The 18,243-nt window shown below is 30.2% G+C and overlaps 1 long non-coding RNA gene across 5 annotated transcripts; it reads right to left on the minus strand.

Annotated features, from left to right (window-relative positions):
* Window positions 1-13,831: 13,831 nt before the first annotated feature.
* On the minus strand, window positions 13,832-16,885 carry LOC112325269 (uncharacterized). Of its 5 annotated transcripts, XR_008058148.1 has the most exons (6): window positions 16,683-16,885; window positions 16,023-16,170; window positions 15,470-15,619; window positions 15,283-15,367; window positions 14,631-14,803; window positions 13,832-14,412 (listed from the first exon to the last, which is right to left on the minus strand). It is a non-coding gene; the product is annotated as an uncharacterized LOC112325269 (long non-coding RNA). The 5 variants fall into 5 exon arrangements; XR_002979323.2 differs by having other exon boundaries at window positions 15,470-16,170; XR_002979324.2 differs by having other exon boundaries at window positions 15,470-16,170; window positions 16,364-16,885.
* Between the last annotated feature and the right edge of the window lie 1,358 nt (window positions 16,886-18,243).

The following is an 18,243-nucleotide window of genomic DNA, read 5'->3' on the forward strand; positions in this document are numbered from 1 at the left end:
TTTTTTTTTTTAAGTTAAGCTATATTTTTTAGCAGTCATCAAGATTGCAATTGGACAAATGAAATCAATTAATTTAGTTTGAGCTAACTTTCACGCGATTTAATTAGAAATTAGAGTTAGGCAAATAGGTTATGAAGCTTCAAAATTGATTCATTAAGTTAGATTTAATTACACAATAAAAAAAATTGTTCATGTTTTTAACATTTTAAAAAATAACCCACGACAAGAATCTCAGAGAGGTGGATTTTATGCATTACTTGGGCTCTTTAGGTTTCACTTTTACTTGAATGAGTTTTGACTTGTATAAGTAAATTCTTTTCTAAAAGCCAACACCAAATATTGTTCACCTCTTCTTTGATAATAGAAAAACACAATGGATAAACCAAATAATTAGTATAAGCAACTGAATCAACAACTTTGCCTTGTACTTACTATAAATGCGAGTATTGTCAATACTAATCAAAGGATGACATAATTGAAACCCATCAATTGAAGCATCAAATGCCCAAAATGCTTCTCTAAATGTTGTCTTATTTCCATCAACCATTTTATGATCTCAAGAGACAATCATTCTCGGATTTGTATCTTTGATAGCTAATAGCATTCTATGCGGGTTTTGAAAGGATTCTTCATGTGTACCAAACAACCACTCCAATATTTTTTGTTTAGCTATCCATGCTTTCAATATGAGACGTCATGCACATAATTCCTCTCTTGTAGCTTGAAGTGTTGTAACAATTGTACTTATTATATCTATTTTTACAATTGTCAACATTATCTCAACAACGAGATCTAAGTCGATTTGACGACGTCGTTGCAAAATAAATAGGTTTTGACATGCGTGACCCTTTTAATTTTGAGATCTCCTATGAATTAAATATCTAGTGATATCCTCCATACAAATATCATTTATATTCTAGTTATTGTATGCATTACAACTAAATATAAGTTTTAGTTGAATGATGAACCTCATACCATGTACATCCTGGTTCCATATTAACATTTTCTTGTGCCAATGTTTGTTTTTTTGCACTACCACCTAATCTAGGTGGATCAGCTATTCGTGATGCTTGTGTGATTCTCTAACTATTACATGGCCCCCGGGTGAACTCATACTAGAGTTTAATCATCTACGCCTAACATATTAATGCTTGCAAACCCATACATTGAATTCACACATACATCACTACATATGGATATATCGACATAACGAGCTTGACTAACCCTAATTTGCAACATCTTTCATGTAATTTTGACTTCTATTTCAAACATATTCCAATCAAGTTGATCACATAAAATTTTAGATAGCTCATTAAGAGATATATCTAATGTAGCAATTAGAAACTCATGGCTTCCATTATAAGTGATACCAATATCGATATTGACAATGACACCACCATGAAATTACCGGATATTCGATCAAACAACACAACAAAACACAAGCCTAATTTATTAACATTGTGGGGTTAATCAAGGTACATAATCTAATCAACAAAATCATAATGGTAACATAATTGGTGAAAACTTAAATTCATCAAATTTTATCATCATATCAAAATTATCAACCCAATTCATATATTTTAATCAACAAAACCATAATGGTAACATAATCGACGAAAACCTAAGTTCATCAAATTTTGCCATCATATCAAAATTATCAACCCAATTCATATATTTTATAGCCAATTATCTTATTTTATACATAATTTGATATAATCCTTAATTTAACCTGAATAAACCTTAACTCTAATCTTAATTCATAATCAACAACAACCCAGAATCATTGATTATTTTACACAATAACATAATTATCAACTCAAATTATATTTAATTAACATAATTATAAAAGAAACCCTATTTTTTTGTTTAAATCCCTAACTCTATACCCTAACATTTTTAAATCAACAATTAACCAACATAAAATTGGTAAAGGAGAAGCGTTGAATATACCTCCAAATATAGAATATGAGTACTGGTTGTGGCCAGTGGTGGCAGTTTTTGGTCAGAAATAGCCTGACCTGTGATGGGAGGGGAGAGAGAGAGAGAGATCTTATGGTGTTTTGGGTGTGTTTCATGGTGGCGAGAGAGAGAGAGAGAAGGGGGGCTATTTAATTTTATTTGGAGTTGCAAGTTACAGATGTCATTTAGAACTCGTTAAAAGTATGCTATATCTCTAAATATTTTATTCACTATGGTATTTTATTATAATTTTTTTACTATGCTATAAACAAAATAATAAGTTATTAGAAGAAACTCTCGAATTTGTAATTTTAATTTAAAGATAGTGGACAATCATGGTATTACGTTGTTTAAATAATCTATCCTAGACAACCAAGGATAAAAATAAGCAATAATTATAAAAATAATGAAAATGCATGTAAAAATAAGAAATATGATAAATGAAATAGATTTTATTCTAGAACAAGAGCAATATTTAGGAAAAATATGTGAGCTGAATCGCTAAAAAGGCTAGAAATTTGGTCTTCAAAATAAATTTTGATCTTGAAAATAGCCTCTACTCCATTTGTTGTCGCCAATATTTAGTGGAGCTCTGAAATAGCTTTCATGATCGGGATTATGGCTCTAATCAAACTCTAATATTAAAAGTTATAGCCAAGTCAAGGAGTAGTGCTCCTTTATCCTTTCAAGCTAACTTCTTGAACTTTTGCCTATCAATCTGTTCCTGTACTCATTAAGTACTCTTCATATTTAATAATCATATTCATATTTTCATGTTATTTTATGAATAATCACATCCCTTATATCCAAAATTAATGTATTTTATTATTAGAATTATAAATTTCAAAGAATACAACGAAGATTACAACAATACCCTATCAATAGTAACCGCTATAATTAATTTTTTATTTTAAATTCGTAATCTTTAAAATAATAGGACGGAGTATATATAAACCATATATTTTCATTTTCTTATATATGCAGGGTATAAATCATACCTCTTCGTAGTTTTATTTACTATTACATAGAAAAACATTGAATTTTTTTTCATCAGAGTTACAAATTTTAATGTTTACATCTATTGTCAAAGATTACTACTTTATTCCGCCAAGACTTAGTCGCATGGACCATCTACAAAATAAAATAAAGAAAGAAAGGGCAGAACTAGAACATTGCCTTGGAACTGGATATGAACAATCATTATTTCTTATTAATTTAATGAATGAATGGATTGATGCGGCATACAAGCATTAGCAAGAATGTGGGGGCAATGAGCCGTTTTTTTTTCCTTTGAAAACTGATAAGAAAAGTGCATGGTTTCAGTTTTTTTGAGCAAGTGTCCACCACCAGCAGCATAATAACTAGGGATCCTAAAGCAGCAAAGAGGGCTCTAATTACTGGATTGGTGTGCGGTTATTCACATAAAGGGGCTGATGTTGCTGTCGGTTGGGACCGAAAATGTCCTTCACAAGGGATTGTCTTGTAGTTCCCATGGAAACCACTAACAGTTCCCACTGGACCATGCCGAGGGGGCCTTGAACAGTCTCTTTCCAACTCGGTCACAGCTCGGAGCATCCACAGACAGCCCCATTAAGAGTTTCCAACATGCATGGTGCAATTCAAACTCAGCGTTCACTCCCTCCCATGTGAATTTTAATGGCGGATTGAGAGCGTAGGGCCCCGCTGGCCCTTACAAGGTGACAACTAGTTAGTTATGTTCGGTGCCTTTTTCTCTAATCTCATGTAACTTGCTGACAGGATATTTGTTGCCTGAGGTAAGAAGATCACCTTTGATTATTAACTATTGCATACAAGTCCAGTAAACTACGAGTAGAGGTGAGGGAAAAGGAGATAGAAAACAATAAATATGTGTGTAGCGGTGCATGGTTCCATACGTTATCACTAGTAAAACTGCATTTTAGCAGATTTTGGTGGATGTCGATAGCTTTAAAGGTTGTTTTTAGACAACCTAACTTGTTGGATTGTTTATTTGGAATAATTCTTAACGTATTATTAAATTGTTTTATGAATTATGATGAAATATTTAAAGTATTAGGGTTAGCTATGTTGTGTGACAACTCTAGGACATGAGAGAATAAAATTGTTTATCTTATATTAAACGGTTTGGTCTTGATATGATGAATATATATATATATATATATATATATGTGTGTGTGTGTGTGTGTGTGTAAATTTATTCTCATGTTTTTGCTTTGTCATGACAATTTATTTATATTTGTTTTCCTTGTAACTGAAATTTAGTTTAGAAATTGTAATTAAATCCTAATTATGGTTTTCCTAGGATATTGCATTAAGAATAAATAAGTTGATTTTGAATGTAAATATATATTGATATTAGTGTATATGTTTTTGGTATTTTTTTACCTTCTTTTAAAGTTTTTTATTTTTCTTGTTATTCAAAACCATTCTAGAAATTAAAAATTCTAATTCTAATTAGTCCATAATAAAGCAAAGCTAGAAAAGTAAAAAACAAATAAATTGTGCTAACAACTTATTTTTTTATTCAATTTTTATTTTTTATATTTTCAAAAAATAAAATTGATGCATAATTCAATAAAGATGTTAAATGACTTGATGTGTCATGACATTATTTTTTTTTGTCTGCAAACATTTTTTGAAATCTTGGTTAAATATTTGTTTATCATTATCGTTTTTTTTTAACATTAATTAACTTATATGTTGGTGGATTAATTTTATTGAAAATACCGACTAAAATATGTATTTTAAATTTTTTTATCATTAAAAAATTATTTCATGTCGCATACATGTTTTTTTAACAAATGAATCAAATTTTGATAGTTACGCTTAGTTTAATTTTGAATTTTAAATGAAAAAAAAATAAAGAAAAAACTTATTTTCTTATCTAAGATCACTCAATGTTTTCTATTTATATTTTTTTCTCTCTCATAAAATGCTTTAGTAGGAGTGGCCAAAGCAAGAAAAATTTGCAAAGATCACTTGGTTCACATGTATATGATCGAGATCTCATCTAGCAACAAAATCAAAGTCAAAATGTATTGTTTATAATATTAAATCAACAAAAAATAAAATTTGTTCTTTAAGTATGAAAAGTAAAATATATAGTGCCATGATTTATAGCCATGAATCATATAAAAACCTCAAGTATGTATAGTTTTTCTACCATTTCCTCTTTTTTTTGGGATCATATACTAACCTTGACAAGTAGCTCTGACTTTTTTAATTTTTGCACCATCGGACCCCTAACCTATAATTTCTAGGATTTTTCTATCTATTTTAAAATGTTGATGTTTCTTTTACTTAGCGGGGATTATTCTCCATATAGATCGTAGAAGAAGTAACCACCACGAGAAGTTATTGAAGTTAATTTTCAAGGAGAGTCTATAAAAAATACACCAAAATAGGAAGAGGTACAACATCATACAATTAACACAATTGCAAATTCTAACCACATCCAGTGCAACTCTCATGTTTGAAGCATACTAGGTTGTAGAACCTAGGATGTACGTAGTTTCATATATATAAGCAAGTAGCGGGTTATGGAGTTGTTTCATTATTTTATTTGGTTCTTGTTCGAGCTAATTAAGTTGAATCTTTCAAGGCAAATATTCACATTAAGAATCATGTCTGGTAATAATAATTTTATTATGAAGTTATCTGATGCACCTTTAGATAATATAAAAATTAATTTTTATTATGTTTAATATTGTTCTAAAAAAGTAATTTTTGTTCCATTAAAAGGAAATAGAGCAAGCTTATTCAATTCCCAAAGCAAGAATTATTGTTTGTGAAATGACTATACCACCTATCATATAAAATATAACACTTTAGAAATTTGATTATCTTTTCTTCATTTCTTTCTTTGTGACATGTCGCAGGAAAAAAAATCCCTCATTTCTCTCCAAAATTGAAAGGCTAGAAGAAGGAATAGAGAAAGGGGTTTCTTGTTTTTTAACGGATAATTTTTTTTTTATGAAATGGAACCTCCAGTGCGGTGGCAAATTTTCCGGTAGAAGAAGATGAAAAAACAGTTGATAGGAAACGAGATGACACGCTGTTTCATGCAGTGGAGAAGCTGCATAGTTGACTATGATGTTTTCAAAACATACCAAGTCAAGAGAAACTGCTTTGTACATTGTTTTAGAGTACTGTTCTTATGTTGGTATAGTGAAGGAGATGATTAAGTAACCATGACAAGGGTTTGGCTAGTCTTAAGGCCAAGCAAGGTGATTTGAGTAACTACTGTTTTCAATTCTTGAAATTCGCTGGAAGAATATATAATTGGATAGTCTTAAGGCCAAGCAAGGTGGTTTAATTTCTTCTTGTTTTGTGTTTGGCGGTCGAGAAAGTTTAAGATAAAATTTGGATTTGAATTAGTGTGACTCATCTTGTTTTGGTATCCTAATTTTGTCTAATAATAGTCTTAAGGGCTCGGTGTCTATTCAATTAGGTAATCTTTCTAACTTGGTTAAGTTTAATTTTATGTTTGATCTGTTATGGCTTTGAGTTTTTGTTTTTTATTTGTTTTTGGGTCAATCTGGTCGGGTTAAAATCAGTTTATATATTTAAAGCTTTGTTTGGTTTGTTATTTTTTTTTTATAAAAAAATTTCTGACTCAAGGAGATGTTTCCTTAGGCCTGTTTTAATTTGGCAATTTTTTCTAAAGAAAACAAAAGGTTTTTTTTTTTTTATTTTTTTCTTCCAAACATGGCTTATAAAAATATAAAAAAGTAAGATAACAAAAATAGTAACATTAAAAAATGATTTTTGTCCGTTACATATGACCCCATCCTTATATAAATTGTATTTTTATAAGAAATGTTTTTTTCATTTAAAAAATACTTGTATTTTTTTTTTCTTTTTTGAAAGTTACAACAAGTTTTTAAATTTTTTTAAGGATTTTGCCAATATTTCAATAACCCTTAAAATTTTTAATTCATGAGAATTAATAGTTAATATTTTAGTATAAATATTGGATCTATAAATAGGCTGATATTTAAATATCAGAAATTGACCAAAAAATTCTCAAAATTATTCTGAATATTCATCAATTTTAGAGGAATTTTTTCACCATAATATACTAGTTATGGAAAACCCTTTTGTCTTCTGGGATAGGTAAACCGTGTTAGGGTAATTACATGGACTCTTTCAATAAGAATTTATTTGGGCATACGAGTCTATGATAAATTCGAAATGCTAGATTTATTCATAAGAGTAATTTTTTTTTCTAAACATAGACAGATCACTGGTTAAGAACCCATCAAAACTTTTAAACCATATCTAGATCACATAATATAGCCTACCTCAGGTAGGTTATGCTAGGGGTGCTAATATGTGTCCTAGTCACAACTAGTCTCTTACCCTTGAAATTTCTGATAAACACCAGTACACTCGGGTCTCCTAGCAACGTTAAACCAAATAACTAGGTGGCAACTTTTTGGCCTTTCGTCGCTGTGCACCCACGTGCGACAACCTAGGTCATGAGTTTAACATGCTTTTTTTAATATAATTTTTTTTTAGTTGTTCTGTTTCTATTTGTTTTTTCAAGATATTATTCTAATTCATCTATAATTTTTATTTTATTTTATACAAATGAGGTTGATTTTTTAAAATAAAAAATATTTATTTTTAAATAATATTATTGATGTGTTCGACTTTGCATAATATTTTTTATGGTGTGGGTTTATTCAGTGAGTTTTATTTATAGTTATATTTTAAGTTACGAATTTTTTAGGGTATGAATTTATCTTTTATAGATTTAAATAAATAAGTTCAGTAAATACAATCGGGTTAATATATCATTTTATGTGATTGAATATAAATCTTGAATTATATTTATCTTTTAATTTTTTTATTTTTTTCTTTGATATTATTAATAATTATTTTCTATTTACATAAATAATTATTAATTTATTTAATTAGATGCTTTCATATTCACTGCTATGACTTAAACTTAAGAAGCATGTACTATTTACAAAATAAAATAAAGAAAGAAAGGGCAGAACTAGAAAATTGCCTTGTAACTGGATATGAACAATCATTATTTCTTATTTAATGAATGAATGGATGAGGAGGCAATGAGCCGTTTTCCTTCCTTCGAAAACTGTTAAGAAAAGTGCATGGTTTCAGTTTTTTCGAGCAAGTGTCCACCACCAGCAGCATAATAACTAGGGATCCTAAAGCAGCAAAGAGGGAAATCAGCACAGCTCTCATTACTGGATTGGTGTGCGATTATTCACATAAAGGGGCTCATGTTGCTGTTGGCTGGGACCGAAAATGTCCTTCACTAGGGATTGTCTTGTACGTAGTTCCCATCGAAACTGGCCACCAACAGTTCCCTCTGGACCATGCCGAGGGGGTCTTGAACAGTCTCTTTCCAACGCGGTCACAGCTCGGAGCATCCACAGACAGCCCCATTAAGAGTTTCCAACATGCATGCTGCAGTTCAAACTCAGTGTTCACTCCCTCCCATGTGAATTTTAATGGCGGATTGGGAGCGTAGGGCCCCGCTGGCCCTTACAAGGTGACAACTAGTTATATGCACACACTGCGCTATCATCATAGCTTGTTCTTGAGACTTGAATGGATAACATCATGTTCCTTTTGTTCCTCACCATGAATCTTGTTGAGAGCAAGCTCTTCTCTTTACATAACCCTATTTTTATCCCACATGATCTCTTTACCCTATCAAATCCTTTATAGGCAGCATCATCATCCTAAAAGAACATAGGCAAGACAGTTCTTCCAATACTAAAACTCTGTTCTATCTTGATTCCAACAAAAATGACTTTTACCCTGGACACTTGAAAACTTTCCCTTAAGAACATAAATCTATATTTTACTTTCATATTAAGAGAATTCTCTTTTCTTCCATGTCCAAGAAAAGTAACATGGAACCTTTCAGCTTTCAAAGAAAGTAATAAGCCCAAGAGATGTTAACATGGATGATAAAGAATCTGCAAAAACAGGGTAAAAAACACCATAGAAAAGCACACAGAGATTGGTTCCAACCCTATCCTCTCTTCTTTTGTTTTTTCAAGAAATACGACTCCTCATTCTTGCCTTTTTTTTTTGCTCGAATTACTATAAAAAAAAACATTTACCCATGAAAACTAATAAGCATGAAATATATCCAATGAGCATAAAAAATATTAAACCTACAGTAACAAAAATTGGCATGAAAGCTAATCGAAATGAGAGATTATAAAGGACAAACCTTGTCAAAGGACATCATTCAGCAAGCCCAACAAACTTGAGCCCCCAATAGAGAGCTGGGATTGTTGTCGATGTTGTGACTAGATGAATTACTAAAAATATTCAAGTAAAATATTTAAAAAATAATAAGAGAAAAAAAAATCAAATTAGAGCTTGCATGATCTTGATCTAGAAACTTGAGCGCAGCATGCACAGGACGACAAGAATAGATAAGTAGGAGGACAACAAAATCTGCAAGAAAAAAAGCAATTTGAGCACCAAACCAACAGTAGACATCCATAAAGTGGCTCGAATAAAGATTCTAGTCAACAATTATAGAAAAATGTTATATACCAACTCATATCGTGTCTATTCCAAGACTCAGTTTCACCAATTCCATATTGTGTCTATCCCAAGACTTAGTTTTTTTTTAACAAAAAAAATAGCCTTCCTGCTCATATTTTTTTATCGTGAGGTTAAATTATTTTTTAAACAAAAAAATAATGTTTAAATACTGAAAATAAATAAAAAAATATAAAAACTTATTTATGATAAATATGTAAAAACACTAATTAAGGCTAAGACAATATGAGACATTCCAGCCAACTTGCAGTTTAGATTATGTGATCGGAATAACGTGATTAAAAATAAAAATAAATATAAAGCTTTTTAAAAAAATATATTAACTTTTTTAAATTTGTGACCAGAGTCACTAAACTTGAAGCATCTAATTTAGAAAAATCATGAAATTCAATTTTTTTTTTAAATTAAATATTAAAGGATAAAATTAAAAAAAAATCTAATCATACAAAAGGATTTATAAAAAATAGCAATTCAAAAAATAAGAATTAAAATCACTATCACTGCTATTATTAATAAGTAATATCATCACTATTACTATTATCATTATGACCACTATTGTTGTTGCTGTTGTTACTATTGTTATTATCACTATCATCACAACAACTATTATTATTATCACTATTCTTCTTCTTCTTCTTCTTCTTCTTCTTCTTCTCTCTCATATTATTATTATTATTAATATTATCACAAAAACTATTACTAACATTATCATTATTAGGAATAATAGTAGCATTACTATTAATATTATTATTATTATCTTAACAACCATTACCACAATCATCATCACTATTATTATTGTTATTGTTGTTATTGTTGTTGCTGCTGCAGCTACTGTTATTATTGTCATTATCATTACAATAACTATTATTAGTATTTTTATTATCATCATTACTATTTTTCTTCTTCTTCTTCTTCTTCTTCTTCTTCTTCTTCTTCTCTCATATCACCATTATTATTATTATTATTATTATTTTTGTAGCAGCAGCAATATTGTCACTACCGCCACCGCCATTATTATTATTATTATTATTATTATTATTATTCAATGGTTAAATTGAAAACAAACAAAACTTCAACAAAAGAGAAAATGACTAAAACACAGTAATCAAAACTAAAAGGTTTAAATTTGAAATAATAATAACAATAAGGGTCATAATGAATTTAGTAGGGTAGGAGAGAAAAATGAAGGAAGAAAAAAAAAGGGTCACCGATGATACACTGGTGAAGAATAAACTAGGACGTTGGAAGCTAATTTTTTATTGTCAAAAACCGCCATACACGCCACCCAAAGTGTGCGAAGGCTCCAACACGCTGGCGCGTGATTTGCAAGAGCTAGTAATATTTTAAATAAAAATTATTATTTTAATGGTAAATTATGTCACTCCCCTTAACCAAACTTATAATTAACAAAAAAAAAAATCAAGGCTAAAAGACCCAAATACCTCTAACTACAATGAATTCAATGTCTTGTATCCAAGTTCTAATGTGTATAAAAAACAAAAATATTTAATATCCCTACCCGAGAGAACTTATTTTTTTATTCATGAGGGTATTTTGATTATTTTACTACTTATTAAAATATTAAATAGATAAAAATATTTCTAAATAAATCAATAATGACTAATTTACATTATAAAAATACTAAAATAATCAAAATTTAAAGATATGCATATTTTTTTATATGAATGACAAAATAATCATTACACATAGTAAATAGAAAAATATAAAATGATCTATTTTAGTTGGTTTTTAATATCTCTCTTTTTTTTTCCTCTTTTTACTCTTTCCCTGCTAATTGATTGTGGACATACATGTTAAATTACGGGATTTTCTAGCTTCGACTAGAACTCCTAAAATTACAGGAAAAATTATCATTTTGTGAAACTGTTTGTTTTATATTTGATTTGATATGGTTGTATGACATTGGTGTTTTTGTAGTCCAAATAGTTGGAATTCTTTTGCTAATTCTAAATCAGAAAAGAAAAAGAACTTCTTCTCTTATCCCATATTACTCCATATTTTTAATTTATTTACACTTTTTTTTTCTCATATAATGCTTGAATCCTAATATTTCAAAGAATAGGATGAATTAATGTGTATTTACACTCCGAATAAAACATTCTTCAATTAATAAGGATGAGTTCTAAGATTTCATTTTCCATGTACCAAATTCAAACATTTGAGGAACATGATGGACCAAATTAAAGAGAAAAGCCAAATTGGAAAAAGGTTACCATGGATTTTATGGATGTAGATTGAAGAAGCAACAGGATAAAAAAAAATATTTTCAATTATCTTTTATTGTTTACAAAAGAAAAATATTTTTCCAGCAAATTTCTTATTCATATTTAGTGCTTTCGAACATGTTTGGGATTGAGGTAGCAATGACGATTTAAAGTGCTTTTCGCTTAGAAATACATTAAAAAAAAATTTTATTTATTAAAAATTATTTTTGATATTAGCACATCAAAATAATTTGAAAATATAAAAAAAACATTTAATATAAAATAAAATTTAAAATTTTTAAAAACACGTGCTCCTAAACATTCCCTAATCTAGTTTTTTCAAGTTTACGCTACCATAATTGTTTTTCTTTCTTTCTTTCTTTATGCATTTGGTGGTACTACCACAAATGTTCTTTCACAAGCTGTTTTAATATTTATCTTTATGATTTTTATCATTTCTATGTATCCATGAGTTTTATTGCTCTTTTTTATTTTACCACTTTTCTTATATTTTTTCTATAAAAAAAACTCTTTGTAGTTTATTATGTTTTATAATCTAAAACCTTAATTAATTTTTTAATGATCTATTTTGATCCATTAGTTTTTTTAAAACCTTTAGTTTTTTAGTGATCAATTTTTGGTTTCTTAGAGCCTTGATGTTTTAGTGATATCTTTTTATTTATTTGAACATTAATATCTTAGTATATTTATTTATTTATTTGAACCTTACTTTTACTATATGTCTATACATGTATCTAGTTTCATACGAGGCACTTATAATCTCCATCCAACATAATTATTAAACCTAATCTAGTTTGGCAGGTCAACAGAAAGCCTAACCTAATTCAAGTTAAGTTTTCTTACAAATTATTTTGAAAGTTAACCAAGTTAATTTTAGGTGGCCTAAGAGGTCAACTTATATCTCAAAAAAACTAGGTGAAACACAATATGCCAACTTGAAGGAATATTTTAGTTTCTTCAAAATGATATAATTTTTTTTTGTATTATTTTTCTAAAATGAAGTAATTTTTTATTAGATCAGGGTTGATTTTTGGATTCATGAATTGACCTAACAAACTCATGATTAAGACTATGGACCGGATCAACTCTAAAATAGATTTGATAACTATTATGAGCAATAAGATCATTATTTTGTACTAAAAAAAAGCCTCAAACTTTAGTATCATTTTTTATATATAAAAAATGTTCATTCTTAAATTTAGAATGTAGATATAGCAAATTCTTTTGTATTAAAAATTCATTTTTTTCAAACTGTTATTTGAGATGCAAACTTTCATTAACAATAAAAACTAACAATTTAAATTTGATTTCTTATAGTTATTGAGGTAATAATTCATTTTCTGTTCTAAGAGCATTTTACTTCCTATGAAAAAATGAAAAGGAAAAGGCTTTAAAGCTTTTAATCGATAATTCATGTTTTAAGGGATTTTTTTGAAAATGTACAAGGAATTTAATTTTTTTGGGATTAAAAGTAAATAAAAACAAATATAATAGTCAAAGAAAATAATTTTATAGAACTTATCGTTCTTTTAGTTGAGAAAAGTGAATTTAATGGTAACTTCCTCTTCTTCTTCTTTTTTGTACTAATGCAGTTTAATTAGATTTTCAAATTAATATTTTTAAGTGTTTTTAATAATTTTAATAATATGATAATATTAGAAATTAAAAAATATTTTTTTTCAATTAAAAAATATTTTTACAAAAATAACATGCACAGCGTTACAAATTAATATAACTTCACTCGTCCCTTAGGGTTGCTTGGAAACCTGATAATGGGATGGATTGCTCAACAGACTTCCGAGAGAGCTATAGGTCGAGCCTGAGGAGAGGATTTTTCACATCAGGCTCATCATTTTCTCACCCAACCCACCCAAGAGAACCCAAAACGAAAGGTCTAAACAAAACCTAACCTTAAGGCCTGTGATTACAACTCATACAGCTTAGGCATACCCTCCGCCATTTATTTCTTCTTCTTCTTCTTCTTTTCGGGTCAGAAGGAGGGCAATGCGTTATTACAATGGAACCATCGTGGGGGTAGTAACCCCACAAATATCATTCAAAAATCAAACTAAGATAAACCATAGGAGCTTCCATAAAATACATATATAAGGAATGAGCATGGGTGGCCAACCAATCAACACAACCCAATTCTTGTCTGTGTTTTCTTTTCCCAAATCACAGCTCTCTCCCCTCCCTCTTCTACTAGTAAGTCTGCCAAATATACAAGCTGCAAGCAAATGGAACGAGGAGGACACCTATAATGGAGAAACCAAGGATATTGACTTGAGGTGGGGTAGAACAGATAATTTGGAAACTGGGGTTTGGCATCATCCAAAACAACAAATGCTATGGAAGCATGAAAGCCTGAAGTGTGTTTAGGAGTATGGATATGAATTGAATATTAAAGTACGAAGGTTTAGAAACAGTATTTGGATTTGAATTGAGCGCGAATCGCGATGACCAGTAGTGTATATATGAAATTGAACATAGATAAATCCTCAAGAGATTCTGTAATGAAGTTCTTCACTGGCGGAAATTGGGGGGCATTCAGATCTAGCTCTGCTGCTGATATCAAGCCCCTGCAACTATGTGAGAGGATCCTGTAGCAACATCTCTGGCAGGCATGAGAAGGGGAAGCAGCAATCTCTGGCTGATGAGGTGACAAGTTAGACCGGAGATGATGAAACTGTGGGGTTTGAATGTTTAATGGTGAAATAACGTTTCATAAAACTTGAATTTTTTTTTTAAATTAATATTTTATATTTTTTTATCATTTTAATATGATAATATAAAAAATAATTTATTTTTTAAAAAAATTCTGATAACTTTACAAATAAAAAACAAATTAAAAAATAACTGTTAGCATACTCTCAAACATCTTCTAAACGATGAACTGGCCTTCGATATGCTTAGGTGAAAGCATGTGAGAATGGTTATATGGAATATGATGCATCCCCAAATTATAGCTACTGTTGGTGCCATAATTTCTCCAGTAGCAAACTTGAGTCTCTCTATTTCCTTCTTCAATGCTTCATTCAGAGCTATATATCAGAATCATACAACCAAAAACACAGTCAAGAAACTTCCTGTTCTATATCTCAAATGAAAGAAAATAACCAGAGAACAATGATACCCGACAAAAACAAAAGTGCAAGTGGGTTGACTTTACATCTCATTGCATATTGGTGGATATAGACCATAAAATCTAAGCTAGAAAGCACATCTAGTATGTTAGTGATATCTAAAGAGAAAACATTACAGATAGTGAATCAAGTTGATGTGCCTGCTAGAAACACCATCATAATTGGTAATGACAAGTTGAATGACATTCATTATTTGGGAAACATATGCTTTGGAGTTACAAGTAGCACCATGTTTTGGAGGCATGTGTCACACCAGAACAGCATAACAGCCTCCACTGCATAAAATGCTAAATTGTCTGCTAAGAACTTTCCAAGAAAGATGCATCCAACAATAGAGAAGCGATTAGCAATTCAAGCAGAGCAAAGTAAAAGCATACCGTCATGTAATTCAGCCTGTTGTTCCATAGCTTGTAATCGAAGCTTAAGCTCTGAGTTCTCAGTAGTCAGACTTGATGTATCCCTCTGAAATGAGAACACAAGACCAAAATTAATGGCAGTTTAGAGACTTAGAAACTCTTATTCATAGCCTTCAAAGCATACAAGATTTGTGCATCATTGCCAAACCTGGAAAAGTGTAAGTTGGTATGCACTTTTCTTTCAAGTTCGGATACATACGATATCGGGCTCTCTTTCAAGCGAGCAGCAGACTGCCTATTGGCCATAATCCTAGATAGTTTCAGAGGAAATTTATAGAATTTATACTTTTTTATTCATCTGCATGTAAATCAGATTAATCAAAAGCAATTCCATGATTAATAAAGAATCACTCTTTAGAGTATCATGGACAGGCTACATAATATACTTCAAAAAATAGATAATTTGAGATAAATTAATAAAAATAAAATACCATGAAAAGCTTTCGATAGTTTCCTAGCTCATTGTTGTAAAGTCAAAGGGTTCATATTCAGAAAAAGAAGTAACCTAAGAAATGTTAAAAAAAAAAAAAAAAAAACCTGAGATATTAAGGTAGTAAAGCATTAAAAGCCAATTCATCCCTGGAGTTCTTATTCAAACTTTTGGAAGAGATGTATTTGGTCTTCATTTAAATGTATGGCATTGATTTTTCATCGCATAGCATTGATGCAACAGAAACAAATAACTTAAAAACATGCTTAACCATAGAGACGCCAGCTGAAAAATGACAGAACAAATCTGGCAAGCTTCATTGGCTAAGTAGAAAGATGGGATTATGCGAGAGGAAAGGACAGAACTGGACATTAAGATATCAATCAGAAAAACTCATCCACTGTAGGCTTCCCGAGGACCTGATAATGTCAAAACCAACATCCCCATCAGTAATAAGTTTCAGAATCCATTGACGAAATACGTCTAGCAATCACAGTACCTAAATGCATAGAGCGGCCCATGCATGCACTGAATTCTCATATACTTCCAAAACTACATAATCCATCAATTAGTAAGTTACATCAACTAAACCTCAATCCCAACCAAACCCACCTTGATATCAAGAGATTTGAGCTCCTTCCATACTGCTTCCCTTTATGTTAGCGATTTGGAAGTTTTTTATAAAAAAAAAAAACAAGAAAGAAAAATTAAGCAGCTTCTTAATTTTTGGTTGCAACATTTTATGCTCTCCACATGAGCATTGCTTTCTCTAGAAGAAAGGAAGAAAGTTAGCCATAAACTACAAGCCCCCTGATTCGACGAGATAAGATAAAATTCGAAGGGCGGGGGGGGGGGGGGGTTAAGCAAATAAACAGAATTATTTAATGATTGATTCAAGGCAAAACATGTACATAAAGCAAAAGGAAAGTACCTTTTGGCTCGTTAGGATCAAGAGCCCACAACTCAGCGAGTTTTTCAGGAGCCATAGCCTTTTTTTGAGTCAATAGATTCCGTTAAAGAAGACCCATCAACTGAATTGCTATACTTATGCCTCAGCTTCACATTTGTTGCTTTCTCATCCACACATTGAACCCCATTGCCACCAGCAGCAGCTGGCTCATGACCCGCATTGTCCTGTTTCAGACAAGATCCAAGTTTGTCAAAGTCCATATAAGAGCAGAAGAAGTCATCAGGAACCAGATCCAATTCATCGGTGACCCGGAATTGGACCTCTGAGTGGACCTGCCTGTGAATAGAGGTTCGAAATGGAAATGCTGAAGCATCTGAGTTGGAGAAATCTTGCCTTCTTTTCTTCTTTTAACAAGGACGGACCAATCTTCCCTTCTCTCTCTCACTTTTTAATTTAGAAGAAGAAGAAAAGAGAGAATTAGAAGAGAGAAGAATTGTGGGTTGTCTTCTGCTTCTTGTTCGTGCTTGCTCTGTCACATCGGCATCGGGGGAGGAGTAAACTAACCTAAGTAAAAACTTCTCATTTGAATTATAAAACTAAAATAATTTTATAAAAAATAAACCAAAATAAATGTCAAAGCATAATACATAATCAATGCAAAAAATATTGAATGATAAAATTAAAAAAAATTAATTTAAAAAATAGATATAAAATTTGAGTCAACTAGATTAACTTGTCAAACTAGTGACATGACTTATAAGACTAAGATAACCATGAAAAAAAAAACAAACCATAATAAATTATGAAGTTCAATCTCTAATAAGCCAAGTGTTAAGAGATAAAATTAGATAAAATACATAGATTTTTCCATTCTGGTTTCGTTCTGCAAAATTAAAAAACAAAAGAAAAAAAAACACTATTTGACCGAAACAAAATGATACAACCAAAATAGAACCGGAAAGTTCCAGCTGGAATTTTCAAAATAGGCTGAGATTTTAAACAAGATGGATTCTATTCTAGTTTGTTCTACTTTTTGAACTTGAACGAGATATACCAACCATTCCAGGTGGAACAAAATAAAATTGACAACCTTGATTCAAATGGCAAAATCCCAAGTTCTATTTAAATTATACCAGATCTCAATTAGTGAAGATTTTTTTATATAAATTAGCATTGTGGTGGATGGAAAATAAAAAATCATCTACTGTTTGGGATAATAATAGTAATTACAAGCACTGGATAATTGCTCGTGCTATGCTACGGGTTAGATTAAATTTTTTATAGACATAAAAAATACTCAAGTGTTGTTAATATGTTTTTTAGTAAAAAAAAATTAAAACTATATAGGGATTGATTTAATGTGACCTAGTCAACTTGACAGGTTAAAAAACAACCTGAATGACTGAGAAAAATATAGTTTAACTAAAATAAAATCAAGACGACATCTTTTTTAAGTATTGAAATAACAATATATTTGATCGACTTGGATCAACTCGAGTTAACATGTCAAATCTGTTACCCAGGTCATGATACCCTAATAAACCTATAGAAAACAAATTAAAAAAAATTATTAGAAAGTAAA

Source organism: Populus trichocarpa, chromosome 19 (genome assembly GCF_000002775.5).
Source record: "Populus trichocarpa isolate Nisqually-1 chromosome 19, P.trichocarpa_v4.1, whole genome shotgun sequence".
NCBI classification, from domain to species: domain Eukaryota; kingdom Viridiplantae; phylum Streptophyta; class Magnoliopsida; order Malpighiales; family Salicaceae; genus Populus; species Populus trichocarpa.